General features: G+C 38.1%; 1 protein-coding gene across 1 annotated transcript in view; it reads left to right on the top strand.

The window, feature by feature from the left end:
- Nucleotides 1-763: 763 nt before the first annotated feature.
- RALB (RAS like proto-oncogene B) overlaps nucleotides 764-7,177 on the top strand; it is a 49,173-nt gene continuing 42,759 nt past the window's right edge. The window contains exon 1 of the mRNA XM_054210339.1: nucleotides 764-916. The gene's annotated coding sequence lies outside the window, so the exon portion shown is untranslated. The remainder of the gene's footprint in view (nucleotides 917-7,177) is intronic.

Below are 7,177 nucleotides of genomic sequence, written 5' to 3'. Positions count from 1 at the left end.
AATCCAGGTTAAGAACAATTGTGCTGAGTTAGGACATCTGCTTTGCTTCAAATGTTCGTTAATTTCTTTTTTAAAGGCTGTAAATGATGACCAGGGAAATAAATTTATAACAATATAGCCTTGTAAATGGATTATTATTTCTAAAGTAGGCTTGCAATTAGAAAGGGATCTAAGGAGTAAAACTTACCTCAGCAAATCTGCACAAAATCACATTGACTTTCCATGAGATTTACAAACCTGTTTGCTTAAATTTCTTTAAAAAATATTAATGGGATTCCTAAGTCACTTAGGTGCTTCAGAAGATTTTACTATTGCTGAAAAAGGCAATAAACAAGTCAGGGTACTCACAAGGAATCCCTGTTGCTTACGCAAACCCAACTGTGGCTGCAGAGCCAGCTATGCCGAGGACTGGTGTATTTGCCTGAACAGACCCAGTAACAAGCTCAAAGCTTAAGACCTGACATAAGCACAGACAACAGACAGTGCCAGGAAACACTAAGTAATGTTCTGAGGTGGCTTGGCTGTTATATGTCTCTTAGGCTATTCCTAATAATGATGTAAATATTGTTTTCTAAGTTTGTCATTTGTATTTCTCAAAACTTTTCCCTGGGGAGGGTAGGGAAGGTGAAGCAGAAAAGTAATTTTCTCTTATTGGCCATTCAGTGATTTTTAAGCTGTTAGTTTTTCAATCATCTACAACAGTTTCCTTGTTTTTAGAATGAGCGCATGATATCATATCCTGAGCCCTTCCCTTTTCTTGCAGCTCTCTGAGGCACTAGGAGGAGTCCAGCTACAGTCATCGGGTGAATTGGTCTGTAAAACTGTAGTGGAGTTGCTTCTGCCATCGTCCGCCTGCCTGCCTTATTCATACTCCTTAAGAAATCGCTGCTCTAGGACGAACAACCCTTTAAGCACAGTGAGTATTAGCTATGAAAGCAAACAATCTACCTAGCTTGTAAAATTGCAAGAGAGAAAGATCGCTTCTCTATGTGTGTACGTGTGTGTGCAGTTAGGGACACAAATAAAAGTGAAAGGAGAACTCGCTGACATTTTCCATCACTGAAATGAGAAGAGAAAAGAGATTCCTGGCCCAGTTGGTGTGAGAAAAGGGACAGGAGCAATGCAGGAGGCTCTCAGGGTGTAGAGACTGGATTAAAGGTGTGGGCTAGATGTAGGAAAGGGCCAAAGCACATGTACTGTGCAAGGCAACATATCCATTCGCTGTGGACAGACAGGAAAAAAAGGCTGCTAAATGTATATACAAGCAGCTGTGTGTGAGCATGTGGCATTGTATTAATGCTGTATGACAAGCACCTCTTGTTTATTCTTAATCTTGCTTGACTTAATGAATGCAGTAGTACTAGCTAGTAATAAGCAAAATAAAAGGAGAATAAAAGAACTAATTTTCTGCACTAATCTCCACTCATCCCTAAAGCATACAGGCCAAGTAAACATGAACACTGAGTCATTGATCCTTTATAGTATAGCTACATAACCCGAGGTGGTAGCGTTGTTACTTCTGCACTTCTCCATCTTGGTCTTTAGCTCTGAAATGCAGAGCTAAAGGCTCTGCCACTCATGGTGGAGGGCCTAAGGTTTTGTCTAGATGTCTCTGCAAGGCTAATTTAGTAGAAACTTGTAAAATATATCAATAATATATTTATAGTGTAGGAATAGCTTAGTATGATCCAGAATTTGCAGCGTAAAAAATGTTACAATGAAAGTAAATAATCAGCTTGCATTTATAGCTACCGAATGATACTTCAGAATTTATTTATTAACCTAGAAAGTTGCTTTTAGAAGGACAGAAAATCTGAATTTTCCTGTACGTATTGCCCTGGTAGAGTACCAAACACCAGCTTCATTCCAAAGTTGTAAAATGTTTATGACCATGCTTTACCTAAAGGCCTCGCTCAGTTTTGAATGGAACCAACAGAAAGCAGTAGTGATATTTTTGTGAATGTTTAAGATAACAGTAACTTGCTTCAGAAAAGTGCAATTAAGTTGTGTCCTTTCCCCAAACTTGTGGGGCAAGCAACTGTACAGAAACACATAACCTTTGAATATGTCATCAATCACACTAGTTTTTCAATTTTTTTTTTGTTCACTGTGGTTTTGATCAGCTCACTCACAGGCTCACAGCACAATGTTAGTAAAAATCATTGCTTTTTGTTATCTGCTAAACTGCATTGTGAGGTAAAATTTTCTCTTCAGTTAAAAGCTGCTGGACTTAATTTTATGACAGAACAAACCTGCCGTTTTCTACAACATAGTTATGATAAGAGTAGAAGGATGCTAAAGTTGTGCTCCTGTGCTGTTCGGTCTAGCCTCAGGAGCATCGAGATTGCTGTACTGGAGGCAACTATTGCTCCACCTACTCCAGGGTTCTGCCTCCAACAGTGACCTGGATTAGGTGCTTCTGATACAGTTGTCAGTAAGTCCAGAGTGATCTGCCATCGAACAGGCTTCTTAGGAGATTTTTTTAAATGGCTATCAGCTATTAGTTGACTTGTACTGTGCAACATATGGGGGTTTTAACTCTTTCAGTTCATAAAATATCACAGTGGATATTCAAATTTCCATATAAATGTTTGTTTCTTGAATTCACTGAGATCTTGGTTCCAACAATGTCATGTGGCAATAAGTTCAGTAAAAATTGTGGGTTTTCAAACAAACATTATTATTTCCTTTCTCCGAATTTACGTCTGCTGCCATTTGCTTCCATTAGATGTAAATTTGTTTATACATCATAGGAGAAAAAAATTCACCATACTCTTTTAATTGTGCACTTTACTGAAGAATAACAATGTATTTTTATTCTTAGTTATAGTTTGGTCTGTCTAGTTTGTGGCTATGCTTTTTTTCAATTTATAAAGTCTTTTCAAGGGCTTCACCCATAGTTTTTCCTGTAGTTAATTATTTTGTTGTCATGCTTAAAAAAATCAAAGATGAAAGAGATGTGAGTTTCCTTTATAGAAACCACCCAGCTCTGTTCATGTATCCTGTTTATACATGTGTTTAATAATAAATTTTCCACCACCTTACATCCAAGAAATGTTAGGTGTGCAGCAAATGTTTAATTAATTACTCTTACAAAGAACTTGTGAGGTAGGTTCCCTCATTTTACAGGTGAGACAAAGAGTGAGGCAGTTAAATTAAGTGACTTGCTTAATATCACACAGTGAGTCAGTGCTAACACTGAAAATAGAGTTTATGTCTTCTGGTTCCTTGCCCTGTATTTTAATCATCAAACCAGACTTAACTCTGAAGTTGAATGAACTCCTTAAATGATTACAATAATTGTTCTCAATTTTGCATTGGAGTATTATGTTTTAGTCAGCTAAGCAGTTGAAATACTTGCGAAAGTTTTCCTTGCTTAGGACTTTTTCAGTCTTTGTTGTTCAGATATTGCTGAATATGTTTTCTTTATAGTAATCCTGAACTCTAAAAATACACTCAAGCAGATCTCTGCAAAAAAAATAAGGAACACACTTAAAACCTTCAGCGATCTCTTTGCTGTCAATGTAGCAATGCTCTTTTTCATACTCTCACCAGCAGTTCCTCTTAATAATACCCATAGCTTTAATTAATGGAGCATAGTTATTGCCCTACAGAAAGGAAGAGATAGACTGCTGGTTACACTGTCATGACTAGATGAAAATGTAGCCTGAAGCACAAAAGAGCAATTGTGTCTTAAGCAATATCTGCTTAGAAGTGCAGTTCTGAAATACATGCTGTGTCATCTCTGAATAGACCGGTACATAAAGAGCTGTGATCCTTGAAAACATGTTTAAATTAATAGTACCCGTGTTCAGGCTAATGGTATGCTCCAGCAGGTTTATAGCTTTACTGATATAGTCCACATATTTGTTTATACTGATAGGACATATATACATTTTTCCAATCTTCACTATTTTACCTGTTTGATAGTGTTCTTCAATATAGGAAAGAATAAATGGTCCAGAAAATATGTATGTAGGCATAAGATAGAAAGAGGCTCAGGAGAGGGAATGAAGAAATAATATTGCCGTGGCTTGCTCCCTATTAAACCTGGGTATAGACACAGTTGTCTCTTACACAGCCTTATACAATGCTTTGTATCATACAATATTTTTGGTGTGTGTGTGTGACAAGCAGCACAAGGCTGTGGTCAGTCCCAAGATTTGTATAAAGACTTCTGCCATATGTAATGAATAGGGCATTGATGTGCAAGCAGCCTTCCAACATAATTGCAATTTAACAATAAAATACCTTAAAAATTCAAACTGCTTCATTGCTGGATGCAAATAAAGCTCCTAGGTGGTAAAATCAGTCAGTAAACATTGGCATGCTGTATTTATGGAAATAACTAAAGTAATTTAACATGTTGTTCTTGTAAAGAAGGGAGTCACATCTTGCCTACTGAACTGGGGGCTAGACAGAAGGTTCCAGGTAACAAGCCAAGGAGAGATGTTCCAAGAAGGCCATTCTGTTTCCTCTCCTGGGTCAATACTTCTAATTTACTGTGTTGTTTTCCTTTTGGGTTTATCTTCTCTTTAAAATGTTAACTATTGGCGTATTTTACACTTTGCCACTAGGGCTCTGTCATCAGTGATCAGCTGTCCAATGTTGGCCAGTGTACTGCTCCAACTTTGCTTCCAACAGTTTCTGTTAGAGACTAAGGTGTTTTTCTCAGAGACTTCAGAAAATGGCCCAATGCCAAGTGGTGAGCAGTTTGCAAGACAGCACTGTGTCTGCGCCCATCTACCAGGGCTAGAGATGCTGCCTTTCAAAGGGGTTTTTGAAAACCAGGCAGGAGTTGTCCAGTACAAAGTGGACAGAGAACACGCTTCTGTGACTTTCATAGACTTTGAAACCAAACCCAAGAAAGCAATGCAAATAACTGAAATATTTCTGTGGCACTTCACTCATGTCTCCTTTTATCCATAGTTGCTATTATTAACTTATAAAATGTAATGGCAATAATGTTTGAGAAGCTCAACATTTTTACCAAGCATAAGATAATATTTGTGAAAAACAGGTTTTGAAATTTTAATGTGCCTAGGTGTTCTCTTCTAGGCGGGAAATAGGAAGAAGACTTTGTGATCTGTGTGTCTGATCAAAACTAACCAAACCAGTAGAAATGCACATACAGTTCATGGGCAGAGAATCCTTTTCAGCAACAATTCAGCTAATAGGTACAAAGAATGAGTCAGCTTGAGAAAATGAGAAATTTTTTGAGATAATCTGAATGAGAATGGAGGATGCATAATACAGTATTGTATTTGAGAAGAGCTCTGACAAAATATGGGCCTTGAATTTTGGATGTAGACAGTTATACTTGCTCCATCTATTACTAAAGAGAACGGAAAATAAGCCAGCCTTTATGATTAAGTAGACATCACGCTATTTTACATAATTAACTTTATTTAGGATCCTACCTTCAGTGAAAGCCTTGATGTGTCCTGCCTACCTTAGTAATCTCATTGCTAGTCACCGCATTTTAATAGGTCTATCGCAGCCTTGTTGTGTTGATTCCGCACAGAAAGAAGACATTTTAGGAATTTCAGTTCTTCAAGCAGTGGGGATTATAGGCATGGTAACAGTACATGTTTGTGAAAGGTATATGCTGTCTGCCTTCATTCCCCATACAACAGTGAGAGGGAAACTGAGGTACAACCATAGCGCTAGTCGGAAGAGGTAATAAATTAATATATTATTACGTAGATTTGATTCACAGAATTGAGAAAGCATTTGTGGTAATATGGTGCTTATACATTACAGCCAGAAAATGAAACAGAAAAGAAAGTGAAGAAAGATGTATAATGAGGGAGTAGGCTAGTTTAGTGCCATTATGCAAACACAGTGAAAGGTACAAAGGTAAGAAATGCCACAAGTAACAAAAAACATCCAGTATCAGTTACCTGCAATTATATTAATTATAAAAGGTGGAGTTAGCAATGCAGGCAAGGTACATTTTTTCCAACATTCCTTATTATGTGTTAATTATGGCACTGTAAAGATCCAAAAATCTTGGATCGTACAACTTGCAAAAAACCACTAGAATGTTTCTTGCTGGAACTAGGTACAGTGAGGCAAGAACAAGCTGAAACTGTAAATATGGGGAAGGACTTCTCTGTTCAATAAAAGAAGCAGTTTCTGCTGAAACTAGTTTTGCTTGAGGAACTAATTTGTGGTTCCAAGTGTCTTTCAGTGCTGACAGCTGAAGAAGGTAGCTCTGGGCCAGATTGTAATGTTCAGTCCTTGCTCTAATGGGCGGATGTGTTTAATTAACCTTTGTTTCTACAGAAGCAGACATTCTGGCAAGCTGTAGGAATGCTAAAGGAGGGAAATCTAAACAGCAGTGAACCTAGGCACGTTCTATATATCTTGTACTAGGTAAAGAATGTTAATATAGACAAATACTGTTTCCTAGGAGATAGGTTTGTATAAGCAACTTCTGTAAAAGAAACTTAACATGGTTTCCCCTGTAGAACTCCTCCCCATTAATTTCACAAGACCCAGCTATGGTCCCAAACTCTTGGGACTCTTGTCTCATGTCTGGTTAAAGACTGGGCACAGTTCTTCAACTGGGGGTCACAAAAGCATGTATTCAAGGTGGAAATATTCTTCTCAGTATCTGTTCCTGAGAGCTAAACCTGACAGCCTTGTTGCCTGTTCCGTGTCCAGCAGTGACTTCTCCAGATACCATACCTTAGACAGACCCTCCCCAGACCTTCCTGTAAAGTGCAGATCTTCAGGTTTATAGCTAATTCTTCAGAAGGCGTATGGCAAGTCTAATGCAAAGCAGATATCCCTTGCATAAAGTTGCTGAAGGCACTGTTTTTTCAATTGAAAAACTAAAGCACTGTAGATGACAATTCAAACAAATACAGCAAACTCCCTGGCCACAATGTCCCTTGACCCTAATCTTTCATTAAAAAATCACCAACTTTGCATGAGTGTTTTGAAACCATGCAAATTAAAGCTTATCTTCTCTGACCTTCATCAGCTCCACTGCCACAATAGCATCATTGTTTCCTATCTCTTCCCCTTAGTAAGCAGCACCCTCCATTCCTCTCACTTCCTTTCCGGCTCAAACCTTCCCATCTGAGAGACTTTTTAAAGTTCTGCTTTGTCATTTAGTTTTGCTGCTACTGTGATCTAAATGCCAACCTCCTTCAGCCCTGGTTGCCGC

Source organism: Rissa tridactyla, chromosome 7 (assembly GCF_028500815.1).
Source record: "Rissa tridactyla isolate bRisTri1 chromosome 7, bRisTri1.patW.cur.20221130, whole genome shotgun sequence".
In the NCBI taxonomy this organism is placed as follows: domain Eukaryota; kingdom Metazoa; phylum Chordata; class Aves; order Charadriiformes; family Laridae; genus Rissa; species Rissa tridactyla.
The sequence above is the reverse complement of the archived record's forward strand: the minus strand, read 5'-3'. Positions and strand labels throughout refer to the sequence as shown.